This window comes from Pteronotus mesoamericanus, unplaced genomic scaffold, assembly GCF_021234165.1.
Source record: "Pteronotus mesoamericanus isolate MK-2021 breed Mesoamerican mustached bat unplaced genomic scaffold, CSHL_Meso_final contig_25, whole genome shotgun sequence".
Classification (NCBI taxonomy): Eukaryota; Metazoa; Chordata; class Mammalia; order Chiroptera; family Mormoopidae; genus Pteronotus; species Pteronotus mesoamericanus.
Window position 1 is genome coordinate 35,853,091 of NW_026555105.1, and position 17,197 is coordinate 35,870,287.

The 17,197-nt window shown below is 35.3% G+C and overlaps 1 pseudogene; it reads left to right on the top strand.

Annotated features, from left to right (window-relative positions):
- Window positions 1-11,365: 11,365 nt before the first annotated feature.
- On the top strand, window positions 11,366-11,521 carry LOC129071016 (uncharacterized; annotated as a pseudogene).
- The last annotated feature ends 5,676 nt before the right edge of the window (window positions 11,522-17,197 follow it).

The following is a 17,197-nucleotide window of genomic DNA, read 5'->3' on the forward strand; positions in this document are numbered from 1 at the left end:
TAAAGGTGAACTCTCATCAAATGGATGAAAACATTGATATTCTCCACAAGAAATCAAAACTATAAAACAGAATCAGATAGAAATTTTATGAGACGTATTATATCTGAAATTTAAAAATCACTGGATGAGCTTAACAATTTCACTGGAGATGATAAAGGATAGAGTAGGTAAATCTGAGGACAAAGCAATAGAAATTATATAGTCTGAAGAATTAAGAGAATGGATAAAATCTCCGGCATCCTGGAGACAATATCAAAAAATCTAACATTTGCATCATTTAAAATCCCAGAAGAGAAGAAATTGGTACAGAAAAAAATATATGAAGAAATCATGATAGAAAGCTTCCTAAGTTTGCTGAAAGATTTAAATTTACAGATTCAAGATCAGTGAACTCCAAACAGGAAAAACACAAAGAAAATTATGCCCAGACACATCATAATCAAACTGCTAACAACCAAAGATGGAAGAAGGAGAAAGCAGAGAGACCAAAAAAAAAAAAAAAAAAAAAAGACACATTAAAATCATTTAACTAGTAGGATTAGTGATTTAAATTAGAGGGGGCTTGACTGCAAAGTGGCAGCACAAAGAAGTTTTTTTAGAGTGATGGAACTGTTCTGGATCTTGATTGTGGTAGTTGTGAAGATTCTATGTATTAGTCAAAATGTTCCCTGGGTACCAACCACTGCAAATACTATTGTGTGTGTATACATATCTAAGCCAGAAACCTGGGTATCATCCTCCATATCTAATTAAACACCATCATCTGATAAATTTACTTTATAAAGATTTCTCAAGTTTGCCCTTTTTCCTCCATTTCTACTGTTTCTTCTTTTTTTTAATTTTAATTTATTTTTTCAAATACATTTGTCTCTGCCTCCCCCCCACCACTTTCCCTTGCCCCCTCCTTGCTTCCCTCCCTCAGCTCTTCCCCTTTGGTTTTGTCCATGAGTCCTTGCTACATGTTCCTTGACTTTCCCCTTCCCTTCCTTTTCCCTGCCCCCCCCCTCCTCCTTCCCTCTTGTCTCTGTTGATTTCTTTTCCTTTCAGTGTTGTTGGTCTTATTTTCCTTGCATCTTTGTATTGTTGGTTAGGTTCCGCTTATAGGTGAAATCATATGGTATTTGTTTTTCGCCCCCTGGCTTATTTCACTTAGCATAATGCTCTCCAGTTCCATCCATGCTTTTGCGAAGTTTAGTAGTTCTTTTTTTCTTTCTGCTGCGTAGTATTCCATTGTGTATATGTACCATAATTTCTTGATCCAATCATCTACTGATGGGCATTTAGGTTGCATTTTGGCAAAACAGTAGGATACAAAGTCAACATTCAGAAATCAAAGGCATTTTTGTACACCAGCAATGGAATAGAAGAAGAAAAATCAGAAAAAAAATACCATTCGATATAGCAAGAAGAAAAATAAAGTACCTAGACATAAATTTAACCAAAGACATAAAAGACCTGTATGCAGAAAACTATACAACATTGAGAAAAGAAATTAAGGAAGACACAAATAAATGGAAGCATATACCGTGCTCATGGATTGGAAGAATTAATATCATCAAAATGTCCATACTACCCAAAGCAATTTATAGATTCACTATTTCTTCTTAGTTGAACTCTCATCATCCCACTTTCTTACTACTTAGATCTCAAAGCCAGCCCTTTGCAGGCTTTCTTTGCAAAAGATGTTTTCCTCTTGATCATACCAATTTTAACCTGGAAGCTTGTTTGAAATGCAGAATCTCAGACCCCACCAGAGAACTCCTTAATGGGAATCCACATTTTAACAGGATTTAGCAGTGATTTATAAGGGCATTAAAATTTGAAAAGCCCTAATCCACGACATGTTAGAGTGAACAAAAATCAAATTATGCATCTTCTCACTTAATGTCTCCCAAGCTCCCTACATGCACACACACAGGATATATGAAGTCTCTCGAGGCTTCGCCCTACCATCCTCTCCAGGCTCATCTTTCACCACTATTCACTTCACCATTTAGCACTTCAGTAAGACTTAACTGTACATTCCCACACACATAACACAATGCTCTGTCCCACAGCTACACCTTTACCCATGTGGTTCCTTTGACTTAGAATACCTTCTGCTCTTCATGTTCTTCAACTAATTCCTAATTCATTTTCAAACCTCTACTCAGAAGTCAACCCTAACAAGCTTTGACGGCCACCTGGTTTGAGAAAAAAGACCCTCTGTGTTCCTAAACCAGCCCGGACACACTTCCATCTCTGAACTTCCCACATTACATTGAAATTATCTTTGTATGTGTCTTTTCTGGCTTGAAGTTACGCAAAGACAGTTGCCTCATCTCTTCCAGTCTTTCCCTGAATCTAGCACTGAAAACTAGATATATTCAAGAAGGTTCTAATGAACTAAACTATCTACATTTTTGATTCTTACAAAATGATTCGTATCCAGTTTGGTCATAACCAGCTCTCCCATCACACATTCTTTTCTTGAGAGGAATTATGTTAATTGCTTCCTATACTTGAACTATGAGCTGCTTGAGGTAAAATGCATTTGAGTTATTTAGACCTACGACATTTTTGCCAATGCAAAAGGACTTATGGCCCCAGGCTAAGAGTAAATGCTTTTTTTAAACCTGTGAAAACAAATTAAAAATGGAACTGCCTTATGACCCAAGAATTCCACTTCTGAGAATATATCTGAAGAAACCCAAAACACCGACTTAAAATAATATATGCACTCCTATGTTAATTGCAGCATTATTTACAATAACTAAGATTGGAAGCAGCACAAGTGTCCATCAAAAGATGAATGAATAAAAATGTTGTGGTACAATAACAAAATGGAATGCTACTCGGCCATTAAAAAAAAAAAAAGAAAAGAAAAGGAAATACCTTTTGTGACAGCATGAATAGACCTGGAGAGTATTATGCTAAACAAAATAAACCAGTCAGAGAAAGACAAATCCCATATGATTTCACTTATATGTGGAATCTAATGAACAAAATAAACTAACAAACAAAACAGGAACAGACTCACAGATACAGAGAACAGAATGACAACTCAGAAGGGAGGAGGTTGGCAGGCTGGTTTAAAAAGGTGAAGAGAGTAAGAAAAAAAAACCTCATAGACACATATGAGGGTACAGTGATTACCAAAAAGAAGGGTGATGGGGAAGGTAGAAGGAAATAAAGTGGGGATAAATGGTGATGGGGGGATACTTGACTTGGGTTGGTAAACGCACATGTAATATACAGATGATGTATTATAGAATTGTATACTTGAAATTTGTATAATTTTATTAACCAGTATCACCCCATTAAATTCAATAAAAATATATAATGATTTGATTATAAAATTTAAAATAATAGTCTAATTGCAGTTTTAATTTGAATTTCTATTATAAGTTAGATGGGTCTGTTATTTAACAGCCATTTTTATTGCTTTTTTCTAAAGTATATTTGCATCCATTGTTATCTTTCTGTTGTGGTTTTGATATTTTGCCTAATCAATTTACATGAATCTTTAAGATGGTCAGTTAATTGAGTGATTGAACATAAGTTGCAATTTGTTTTTATTTATCATTTGTCTTTTGACTTTATCATACAAGAGTTTTACCAAAAGAATTTTGTATAAATTTATGTAGTTAATCAATATTTTTAGCTGTTGGCTTTGGGGATCAGGCTTTGAAAGTGTTTTCCACATCAAGATTATTTTTTAAAAGTGCTTTCTTCTAATTATAAGTTGTTTCACTTTTCACATCGAAACCTTTGATTATTTTAGAATTCACTTTGTTATTAGATGTAATACATGGATTAAACTTAATTGTTTTTCAATATATCTGTCCTGGAGTCCTAATACTACTATAAATGATTAATATTTTTCATCTTTTTATATACAAATTCCCATGCATATTTTAATTTATTTCTGGACATTCTCTTCTGCTATAGACATTTTTCTCTCTTAATATTTTTTTAAAAAAAAGCTTGCTGTAAAAAAGTAAATTTTGTTTCTAGTGTCATTTGAATCCCCCAAGGCTGAGGCATCAGCCACCAGCTGGTCCTTCATTCCCTGGCTCCCAGGGAGAATATGAGGGTCACCGTAGGAATCTGCAGCATTGGGAATCCCCCACAGACAACCCCCATGTTGCACTCTGATGGCTATTTCATGCTTCTGACCCTCTTCATGAGGAGCTAAGACTGTGACAGAAGGATCGGTTAGTGGGAGCAGATTCCGGACACCTCCACACATTTGGAGCGCTGTCTAAAGCCATTCTGGGACTGAAAAATCAGCTGCACATAAGCATCCCTGAGTACTCAGCATCAAAGATGGTAATTGTGCTAAAAACAGCAGTGCACCACACTAACCCTACTTCCCATAGATCCAAATGTGAGAAGGAAGATATAAAGAATTTTCCCTGACAATTTACTTTCCTGTGATTGTTTACGAATCTAGCCATGATTCTACGTTATGTGTAGCTCTTTTAAAATTTCTTCTTGCTTGTTTATACATTTGTTTAAACCTTTTTGAATGCACAAGCATACATAATATGACTTTTTCTAAAAATTAAAAAATAAAATAATGAAGTCAGTTAACTAGATATCAATCTCCAGCAAGAGCAAACAGATAGGAGAGGCCAGCTTGTTTCTCATGTTAATGGTGGAAACAGCTCCTATTAATTATTTCCATGACAGCTTCAGTCTTCAGCATTGTCTCAGAGACCAGAGACTCCACTCAGAACTACCCAAAGAGTTGCAGGTCCTGCACAGGCATAAAGAGACCTTCAGAGCTCATGAGCAGAAAGGGGTCCACACCCTTTCTAGTGAATCTATATGGACCGTCATCTCAGGAGTAGTTATAGCAGCAGAATTTTCTATTAAAATCAAAATTAACTAAGGAGAAAAAGAAAACTTTTCTTCCTTCTTCATCTTTAACCCAGAATGTCACATTCACTGGGCTCAAGGACTTGCACTTCTCCTGGGACTGCAGGAGAGGAAGTTCAGCCCCGGGTTTGCTGAGAGAGAGGAAGTGGGTGATGGGAGAGGCTAGATACAGATATTGCTGCTTAAACATACTCAGTCAGTTCACAGCTTCCCACAGTAGCATTTTTCATCTCTGACAACCATTTACATTAAGCTAATAACTCTTTCTTAAAGAGGTTATATACACTTTAATAAAGATGTAAGGGGAGCCACTGGGCATCTGAAATATAAGTGGTGGGGAATAAGAGAGTAAACAGCAACTTGGAACCTGAAGATACACATACCTGGTGGTCTTTATGTAGACACATGGATGTGGGCACCACATACAAATGTGCACCTTTTCTCCACTCTATATCTTGAATAATTAAGATATAATTACACTAAAGAGTATGTTTTTCTGTTAACATTAATTCCCTTTAAGAACTCTGGTGCTGTAATATTTTCCTTTCTTTTATTGAATCAAGTGGAGAAATATCCTTTCTTGGAAAGATAAATAAAAACTTTTGAGGATAATATCAAAACATCATCAAATATATTTACCAACACATTGGATTTTACAGATTTTGATTATTAAGACAAATAATCAAGGTTAAATTGAAACAGGGAGGCTATGAAAAATTATATATATAATTTTTGCACATATGTCATTATATATAATTTATATATATAATTTTACATATACATATATGAGAGTATATATGTGCGTCTGTTCATGTGTGTGTGTATGTATATACAGGGTCCAGCAGAAGTAATACCTGCTTGAGTGTGGTTGGTAGGGTAACAATATGGGTGTAATAATTTATGATTTTAGTTTGACCATTTCACCTAAAATGTCATATGTTGTGCTTGAGTATGATATTGTTATGTTACAGAAATAAATGCTATGATTTTGTAATAAAAAAGGGACATTACTTGTACCAGACCCTATATATGTATATATGCATATGTATGTGTGCGTGTATATAAAATTTTATATATATACACAAACATTTTGCTTTTGATTACTGATCTCTCTTTTAAGTATTAAATCTCAAAACTTCAAAAGGTCAAGATGGAGTAACAGGAACAAAATTTCTCTTCTTGCCTGCAACAACCAAAAGAACAAAACAAAACAAAACTATGTAAGATTTATGGAACAACAGTTTTCAGGGAACTAACGAAGGACAGTGATCCTTGAGAGATGGGAAGCAAATAAAATCAGCTTTAAAGTAACTTCAGAGAATCAAGAGGACAGAGGAGCGAGTAGAAACCACACTGACCTCCTCCCAGGACCAATCTGGAATTACAACTAAACTGTGGAGAAATCACCTGGAACAAACAACTGAACAATAGTAAGAGAAAAGCCTTATAACCACAGACAGACAGGAGAATCAGCTTTATCACAACCTAACTGGTAAGGAGTGCGGTAGAGACTTGAGAGAGTGGGCTGGGAGCCTATAGGTGGCAGCACCAGAAGGATATCAAAGCTGCCATTTGGATCCCCCTGAGAGGAGTGGGGTCTGAACCATAAACGACATCTCCAGCCTACAACACCTGAGCCCAAAAAGTACACAGATAACAGCCAGCTGAGAAAAGCAGCAGGGTTGCAAGAGAGCATGGGAGGCTAGAGATGCAAAGAGCCATTTAAAGGGCCAATGCATAAATTTTTATTTGAAGCCACTTACCCTGGTTTCTGGCTATAGTGGGGGCAAAGTAGGCTAGAGACATCTGAGGAGAGACTGAGGAAGGAGGCATTGGGGAAAGAACTGAGAAAGTGGCTAGTGGGGTCCTGGTCCTGACTCCTCCCCAATTCTGCAGCAGCCATCTTGCTCAGGAGGACCACTCCCCTAAGTGGTAGCAGCAGCATGAGAACATCCAATAACCCCATCACCAGGAAGGACTCTGCTGTACCCTGTGATGTCTAAGCCGGACTACTGAGTGCAGAGTGACTACATTAACAGCTGAAGGAGACAGCCACAAACAGTAGATTCCTGGAAGTTTCAAACAGACTGCATAAGGTCAGGCAGGGACAACATCTGACATCATCAGAGGCAGATCCAGAAATAAAAAACAGCAGTCTCCTATCATAGAAGTTCACACCACAAAGTCAAGAGATCAAGACAGATCAATTTAAGAAGCAGAAGCATAAAAGAAGAGTATCACAAATAATGGGAAGACAAAGAAACACCCCTCAACTGAAGGGAAAGGAGGAATCCCAAGAAAGAGAAGTAAATGAAATAGAGGCAAGTAAGCTATCAGATATTGAGTTCAAAACAATGGTTCTAAGGAAGTTCAATGAGCTCACTGAGTTCAGAGAGAATTACCAAAAACTAGTGGGAAACTACGAGGAACTTACTGCAAACTATATCACCATGAAAAAGGACATAGAAACTATCAATAAGTGACAAGAAGAAATGAAGAATATAATTTCTGAATTGAAGAACACAGTAGAAGGAATCAAAAGCAGGCTAGATGAAGCCAAGGATCGAATCAGCAAGCTGGAGGATATGGTAGAAAAAAGCTCAGAGAAAGAGCAATAAAATGGAAAAAGACTCAAAATGAATGAAGAGACATTCAGGGAAATGCAGGACAACCTGAAACGTAATAATATCTGGATAATAGGGATACCAGAAGGAGAGGAAGAGGAGCAAGGGGTAGAGAATCTGTTTGAAAAAGTAATGATGGAAAACTTTCTTATTTAGAAGAGAGAAAAAGTCACAAAAGTCCAGGAAGCACAGAAGGTCCCATTCACAGGAACCTACTGAGGCCCACTCCAAGACACTTCATCATTAAAATGGCAAATATCAAAGACAAACAGAGAATCCTAAAGCAAGCAAGGGAGAAACAGGTAGTAACATATAAAGGATCCCCAATACGGCTAGCAGCTGACTCATCAACAGAATCACTACAAGCCAGAAAGGAATGTCAAGGAATATTCCAAGCCATGGAAAGCAAAAACCTGCAACCCAGACTGCTCTATCCAGCAAGACTCTCAATTAAAATGGAAGGTGACATAAGGAGTTTCACAGACAAAAGAGGGCTAAAAGAATACACCTCCACCAAACCTGCACTGCAAAATATGCTAAAGGGACTACTTTAAGAAGACGAAGAAAAAGAGTCTATGAATTCCCAGTTCCTTTCACAGTTGCCAATACTTGATATTATCAATATTTTTAATACTTTTTAATCTGATTGTGACAATGATGTGTTATCTTGTTACTTTATTTTTTGTTGAAACTGAACCTGTTTTTGTATATTTCTTGCCTATTTCTATTATTTTTAAATAGTGTTAAATGACTTTTTGGCATTTTTATCCATTTTTTGATTAAATGTTTGTAGAACTTTTTCCCTAAAAAAACAAATTATTAACTCTTTTTTAGATGTGTGAAAAATATTTTCTTCTTATATTACTTGTTCTTTAACTTTTTTAATGTATATTACTATATAGTCTTAGATGTTTAATATAATCATATTGTCAATATTTTACTTTATAACTTCTGGGTTTGAATATTTTACTTCAGGGCAAAAAAAAAATTATTTTTTTCCTCCTAAAACTCCTTAGATTTTATATATTGATTTTCAACTCACCTGAATATTTTTTGTATTATATGTGAAATAGGGCTCTATATTTGTTTTATTTCAAGTATTAGTGGTCCATGCACGTTATTTGTTGAATAAGCCCTATTTTCCCCACTGATTTGAAATATCAATATAAACATATATTACATTGTTAGATAAAGATATATGTTTGTTTCTGGAATACTCATTTCATTTCATTGATTTACTTGAGTATTTCTGTGCTGGTATCATGTTGTTTTAATTGCTGAGTATTTATAGTAAGTTTAAAATATTTAATATTTTTTAATTTAATTAATTAATTAATTTTCAAATACATTTGTGTCTACCTTCCCCCTACCACTTTCTTTTGCCCCATCTACCATCTACCTCCCTCAATCATTCCTCACTTTGGCTTTGTCCATGAGTCCTTACTCTATGTTCCTTGACTTGCCCCTTCCCTTCCTTTTCCCCTGCCCCTCCCCTCCTTCCCTCTTGTCTCTGTTGGTTTCTTTTCCTTTCAGTGTTGCTGGTCTTATTTTCCTTGCATCTTTGTATTGTTCGTTAGGTTCCACTTATAGGTGAGATCATGTGGTATTTGTCGTTCGCACCCTGGCTTATTTCGCTTAGCATAATGCTCCCCAGTTCCATCCATGCTGTCGCAAAGTGTAGTAGTTCTTTTTTTATTTCTGCTGCGTAGTATTCCATTGTGTAAATGTACCATAGATTTTTGATCCAATCATCTACTGATGGGCATTTAGGTTGCTTCCAACACTTGGCTACTGTAAATTGTGCTGCTATGAACATTGGGGTGCATAGGTTCTTTTGAATTGGCATTTTGGGATTCTTAGGGTATAGACACAGCAGGAGAAAATCACTGGATCAAAAGGCAGTTCCATTTTCAGCTTTTTGAGGAAATTCCACACTGCTTTCCACAGTGGCTGCACCAGTCTGCATTCCCACCAACAGTGGACTAGTGTTCCCTTTTCTCCACAGCCTCGCCAGCACCTGTTGTTTGTTGATCTGTTTATGATGGCCATTCTGACCGGTGTGAGGTGGTACTTCATGGTGGTTTTGATCTGCATTTCTCTGATGGCTAGTGATGCCGAACATCCTTTCAAATGTCTCTGGGCCCTCTGTATCTCTTTCATGGAAAAACATCTGCCCAGGTCCTTTGCCCGTTTTTTGATTGGATCATTTGTCTTCTTGGAGCGGAGTCAAGTGAGTTCTTTATATATCTTGGAGATCAAACCTCTATCTGATATATCATTAGCGAATATATTTTCCCATATGGTTGGCTCCCTTTTCATTTTGCTGATGTTTTCTTTAGCCGTGCAGAAGCTTCTTATTTTGATGAGGTCCCACTTGTTTACTCTTTCCTTTACGTCCCTTGCTTTAGGAGATATATCGGTGAAAAAATTGCTGCATGGAATATTTAAGAGTTTCCTGTCTCCTCTAGGACTTTTATGGTGTTGTGACTTCTATTTAAGTCTTTTATCCATCTTGAGTTTATTTTTGTGTATGGTGTCAGCTGATGATCCAATTTCAATTTTGTGCATGTAGCCGTCTAGCTCTCCCAACACCATTTGTTGAAGAGGCTATTATTGCTCCTTTTTATGCCTCTGCCCCCTTGTCAAATATTAGTTGCCCATTTAGCCCTGGGCTTATTTCTGGGCTTTCTATTCTATTCCACTGGTCTATGGGTCTGTTCTTGTGCCAGTACCAGATTGTTTTGAGTATAGTGGCTTTGTAATATAGTTTGATGCCTGGTATTATGATCCCTCCTACTTTGTTTTTCTTTCTCAAAATTGCTGTGGATATTCAGGGTCATTTATGGTTCCATATAAATTTTTGAAATGTCTGTTCTATTTCTGTTCTGAGAAATACATCATTGGTATCTTAATAGGGATTGCGTTGAATCTATAAATAAAACTTTTAATATTTTTAATATTAACATTTTGACATTTAAAAATAAATAAATAAAATCTATCTGCATTTTAAAAAAAGAAAAGAAAGAAGGAACTCCTACTTTTTGCAACAACAAGGGGTGGAACTGGAGAATATTATGCTAAGTGAAATAAGCTAGTCGGTATAAGACAAATACCATGTGATCTCACCTATAAATGAAATCTATTAAACAAAATAAACTAATGAACAAAATAAACCACAGGCATGAAAACATGGAGCAGACTATAGGTGAGCAGAAGAGAGGGGGAAGGAGCACAATGGTGGAAAGGAGAATGGACTAAACAAAGAACATGTACAAATGACCCATGAACATAGACAACAGACTGGGAATTGACTGTGGAGGAGGTCAGAGGGGGAAAAATTGAGACAAGTGTAATAGAATAAACACGATTTTAAAATAAAAAATTAAAATAAAATAAAATAAAATAAAAGAGCTTCAGCTTACTCCCTTGAGAGTTTCCACCAATGGCACAGTAACAGAAACAAAGTGTAAACCAGCAGACACCCTGAGTTTAGGAAATGGAGTTGAGTGTCCAGGAAAAGCAAGGCAACTAAACCGACCTACACAGAGAGAGAACTCCAGAGATAAGCAGGGGGCCCCACATGAATTTTCAGTAAATTATTGATAAACACACACTTTAATTTCCTGAAATCAGGGAAAAGAGCATCCAAAAGGGAAAGAGGGGAAAATACTCAGGGCTAGGAATAGTGTCTTTCTAACCAATCAGACCAGAAAATGTCTTAATTCTTAGGAGCATTTCAGTGGCATGCTGGGGAGCGTTTTGCCTTAGCAGGGAAGAAAAACTAACTGCTCTGGTCGTGCCTAACAAATCCTAAAATTATGAGTAAAAAGGATAAAATTTTTTCCAAGTAACTGAAAAAAGCTCAAGAAAATGTATAGAGCTTTGCGCAGTGGCAGTATTGTAGTCAATGAGATTTATCCAAGGTGCAATTACTGCTAATTGAAAGAAAATTTATAGAGATAAAATATATCCAGCACCAACATAAAGTTTGCATTGTCTTTCATTCACTCAAAGATTACCAGACATGGAAAGACCCAGGAAAATACTATTATTATATAAGGAGAAAGATTAATCAATTGAAAGTTATCCAAACCTAATCCTGATGTTGGACTTGGCAAACCAGGACATCAAAACTATTATTACAATTGTATTTTATATGATTAAAAGTTAAGTAGAGACATGAAAGATAAACAAAATAATTTCTGAATTCAATTTCTAAAGATAAAACTACAATGTCTGAAATGAAATGTGTACTGGGTGGGATTGATATCATAGTAGACCTTGAAGAACAAAAGATTAATAAATTTAAACATAGCAATGTAAACTATCTGAAATCAAACAAAGAAAAATGGGAGTGACATCCCATCACCTTGTCCAGATTATATTGCTTATAAGCAAGTACAAAACTCTACCTTACTTATGGAGAGGGCATTCAACATGGGCATGACAGTGGGGATTGCCTTGAGTGTGTCCATTACAGTAGTTAAAGGAAAAAATAAACTGAAGTGATATTATTGATATAAGAAAAAATAGATTTCAATGCAAAGAATATTATCAGAGATAAAGATTATCAGTTCACAACAATAAAAGGGTCAATTCATTAAGACATAACAATCATATCAATTTATGCACCTAATGAGAGAGCTTCAAACTACAGTAAGCTAAAAATGATGGAACTGCAACCAGAATAGATAAATCCACATTTATAATCAGAAATGTCAGTAACTCTCTCTTAATATTTAATTAAACAAAAAATATTTAAGTCAAAGTACTTTCTCTGTCTGCCATGGAGTTAAATGAAACATCAATAAAGAAAATTATTGAGGGAAACACCCTAATATTTAGAAATTAACATAATTCTAAATAATTAATGGGCCAAAGGAGAACTCAAAAGTAAAATTAGAGAGTATTTGAATTGAATGAAAATTAAAATACAATATATCAAAACTTGGGTTGTTGCTAAAGCAGTTCTTAGGGCAAAATTTTCAACATTAAAAGCTTAGCTTGAAAAGGAATGTATCAAATCAGTGATTTCAGCTTCCTCCTTGAGAAACCAATCTTTAAAACTGTAAATGAAACTCAAAATAAGCAGAAGAAAGAAAATAATAAAATCATAGTAGGAATTAATGCAACATGAAAACAATATAGAAAATTTAAGACACCAAAAGTTGGTTAATTAAGATGATCAATAAAACTGATTAACATGTAGCCAGATTGATTGAAAGAGAGAACACACAAATTACCAACATAAAGAGTGAACAAGGCAAGATCACTACAGATTCTATAGATGTTAAACAGAGTAACATTATACAAAAGAAAAGATATGTCACTAAGTTAGAGAACAGTTGAAATGAAAAAAAACTCTCTGAAAGGTACAAACTACCAAATCTCTTTTAAAGAGAAATAGATGACGTCAAAAGTGTTAAAGATATTCAATTTTTACAGCCCCACTTAGTAAAAAGACTATCCTTTCTTCACTGAATTGTTTTTTTTATTTATTAAATCATTTTTATTATCATATTACAATTGTCCAAATATTTTCCCCTTTGCCCTCTTCCACCCATACCTGTCCCCTGCTCCCACAGTCAATTCTTACACTGTTGTCTATTGTGGTAAAATATGCATACCATAAAATTTACCATCTGAACCATTTTTAAGTGTATAATTCAGTGGTATTAAATTTATATTCATTAAATTACATTATAACACTGTGCAAATGTTACCACTGTCTATATATATACCTCTTTTCATCCTCTAAAAATTGAAATTTGGTGAAGAAAGGATAGACTTTTCACTAAATAGGGCTGTAACTATTGGATTAGCATATCTTTGATTCACACCTGGCACAATATACAAAAGTTAACACAAAACATGCCATAAACGTCCATGTAAACCCAAAACTATAAAAAAGAAAACATAGAAAATATGTGATTCCCAAGTATCACTTTTCTTCTGTACTTCTCATTGAGCATTTATCATTCATTTGAATTATTATATTTCTGATGTAAATATCTAAATACTAATACTACTGCTAATCGTAACAACTACTGCTACAACAGCAGCAGCAACAGTTGTGTATATCCCATGCTTACTTGGATCTGTAATTCTGAAAGCAGTCCTAAAATGTAGTATTCATTGTCCTTACTTTATGGATGAGGAAACTGAAGCTCAAGAAAGATAACTTTCTAAGGTTTCCAGGCTACAAAGTGACAGAACACAGAAGTGAATTCTGGACTATAGGCAGCAAAGTCTACATATTGCTCCACAGCTAAATGGTAATCTTCTAAATGCAGGTCCTGGGCCATGATCTCTAGTATCCAGTCCTGGGTACTAAGTATTAATAAGCTCTCATTAAAAACATTTGTCAAGAATTTTAAGCAGTAAGATGATTTATCCAATGGCATATTGCAAAGCCTTCCAAAAGTAGGGTATCTTCTGACTTTCAACTTAATCTCTGTTAGCCACAGCTGCTGCTTAGTTAGCTGACCAAGAAGGATACATCACATTTTTTAAATATCTGTGTAAAGATTGAAGTCTTAAAGCTCCCATAGTCATTTGGTCCTTGATTTGGCTGCATAACACACACAACAAAAGCCTTAAGGATTCTATTACCAGAAACTTGGCATTTTAAGCCACACAACATTGGCTCAGTCTGGATTCATTAAAGGTCCAATGCAAGATGGTAACTTTCTTTCTTTAGCTTTCTCCATTGTATCCCAAGATCATTGATCTCCAGGGTGAAATAGAGGGAAAGGTGAATTTAGAGCTCATGGCAAGGAAGGAAAAGAAAACTCAGGCTTGTTGAGTCCTTTTCGCCCCAATCTCTGCGAAATGTTTGTAGTTCTCAGCAGCAAGAAGTATTTCGAACTTTTCATCAAACATCCTGAAACTGTTAAAAGCAGAGACAAGTTTAGGAGTCCCACTGTTTTTTTCACCTGAAGTCTTGAGTTCCCAACAAACTTTGTGGTTTAATTTTGTTGGGAAATAAATCAGAACAAGCTGCAGTGATATTTGTATTCATTAATGTGAGAGGAATCATTCATTGGACCAGATTCTTTCCTTGAATTCTTAAACAGAGAAAGGGAGAAAATTCACAAATAGAATAATCAGAAAATGGAGACTTAGTATAATCTCTTTTGTATTTATGATAAGAGTTGACTTCAATTTTATAGAAAAAAATTAATAATAAAACAATTTATAGATTGGAAATTTCCTAAGACAGACAGTAGGAATAGAAAATGATTAAAGATTATAGAACACCATATTTCATTTTGTGGGCTCAATTCTATTCAAATGACTGTCCAATTTTCTCACAATATGTTTTCTCTTGTCAAAAAAATGATTTAAAATTTGTTCTTTGAAAAATAAAAATGGTAAGCTGGGAGGATTTCTGCATCTGCTAATGAATGATGAGGTAATTCATTATCTAAACTAGGAAAGCAGAAAAAATGTATAAAGCATCTTCTTCAAAACACCAAAAGTAAGGAATTATTGAACCAAAATGCAATAGAGGAAGGACAGCTGTCTTTTGGACACTTTTATAATATGGACAGTTGTCCATCCTAAACACAGGACTGATGGTCTAAATCTTACTTTGAAACTTTTAATAGTTTCAGACTGTTTGATGGAAACTTCAAAAGACTTCTCAAGATTTGAAAATAAAACTGATATAACAAGTAAACAAAAACTTGATTTCTAATGAAACCATAAAAGAAGATATGGATTATAGTTTCCCTGGGCTTTTGTTCTCAGTGTGACCATATATAACACATGCCAGATTTAGGTACCTGCCACAGAAAACCATCCCTATTTTAGTGTAAGATTCCAGAAGTCAGGGTAAAGTAAAAGTAAACCAGCCCTTCCACAGATTACAATCTGGCTTCAATTCTTCTAAGTAGTCTAGAGAATTTCAAATCCTGAAATTGGATTAAGATTACCCCAGATTGCTGGTGCACCTAAGCACATAAATTGATGATGATCCTCTTCCAAGGAAAAATCCTATAGTCATCCTATACTGCAATTTATTTCTACAAATAATTTCTTAAATGCAATGTCCAAGTACAACATCGCTGTCACCAAACGGGGCGAAAAAAGAAAAGAAAAAAAAAAAAAGATCCATAAAAAGACAGGACACTATAAATGAAAGTCAGTGGAAACAACTAACAGGAGTAAGCTAGAATGTATGAAAATCAATGAGAGAGATAATTGACTCTATGTGATGGTAATAATGACAATAATACTATATGTAATGTGAAAAAATGAAAAAAGTCAAATAACCTTCATTGTTAGAATTGGATGTTTAATCATATGGTGGGATGTTTTAGAGCAAGGATGACAAGCTTTAGCCCATGAGCAAAAGCAGCCAGTGCTCTGCTTTTCCCATAGCAAATACATGACAGACTGTTAGTGGCCCACAAAAACTAAATATTTACCTTCTTATTCTTCACAGACAAAGTATGCTGACCCTTGCTATAGAAAAGTGAAAATGAATGAACTGAAGCTACATGCAACAACATGGTTGGATCTTCAACATATCATTTGGTCAAAAAAAAGCAAGGCCAAAAGCCAAAAAACAAAACAAAAAACTCCACTATGATTTCATTGACATAAAGTTCAAGAAGCCAATAAAACTTTGGCTTTGGGATGCAGTCTTAGGCAGTAAAGCCATAAAGGAAAACTAGGAAACGATTACCCTAAATGTCAAGAGAATGGTTCTTAGGTGGGAGATTGGAGAATAAATTGTGTAGGGGAGATGTGGTAGTGAGCCTTAGAAGTGGTGGTAATGTTCTATTTCTTGGCCTGTGTGGCAGTTATTTGAGTGTTTACAGTAATTTGTCAAGATGTTAGTTTATGTTTTATGAATTTTTCTGTATTTGTATTCTATTTCATAATAAAAGAGATTTAAAAGGTGAATTTTATACAATTTAAAAGTAAAGAATGATAGGAGGGAGGGAGGGGAAAAAAGGCAAAATTTAGTCCACCAGGCAAATTGATGTTCTCTGTCTAAATGAAAAAAAGAAAGATCCTAAGCATTATTTTCAAGTACGTCATGATTTGACAAGTAATTTCATGGAAAAGATGGCCCATTTTTATGTTTATAAAGGGCTTAGCTTGGAGAAAAGGTCAGGTTTCTGGCTGTGAATAAAATATTTATTAAAATAGACTTACTTTTATTTCTTTGTTTCTTTTTTTAATTTTTACTGTTGTTCAATTACAGTTATCCCCCTTTTTTTCTCCCATTACTCTTCCCTGCCCTACACCACCCCGCCACCTTCCACTTTCAAGCCTCCCCCCACCATATTGTCTTTCTCCACAAGTCCTTTATAGATGTTCCCTGACAACTTTTTCCCTTCTTTCCCCTGTTATCCCTTGCCCTCTCCCCTCTGATCACTGTCAGTTTATTTTCAGGTCTCTGGTTCTATTTTGCTCACTTGTTTGTTTTGTTGATTAGGTTCCACTTATAGGTGAGATCATACCTGTGTTCAGTCACCCAACCTTCTGATGCATTAACGACCTTTCCTGATCTCTGTGCCTTTCAGAGATATTTTTAGCACGTCTTTTCTAAAGCAGCAAGCCTTTTTTCCAGTACTGGCAAGGCCTTCATTCTTTTATTCATTTTCTCTTTCTCTCTGAAAATATTCTGCTTACCAGTACCTGTACTTCACTAAGGAGTGTTAAGTATAGTGAATGATAGTTTTAGAACATGTGCC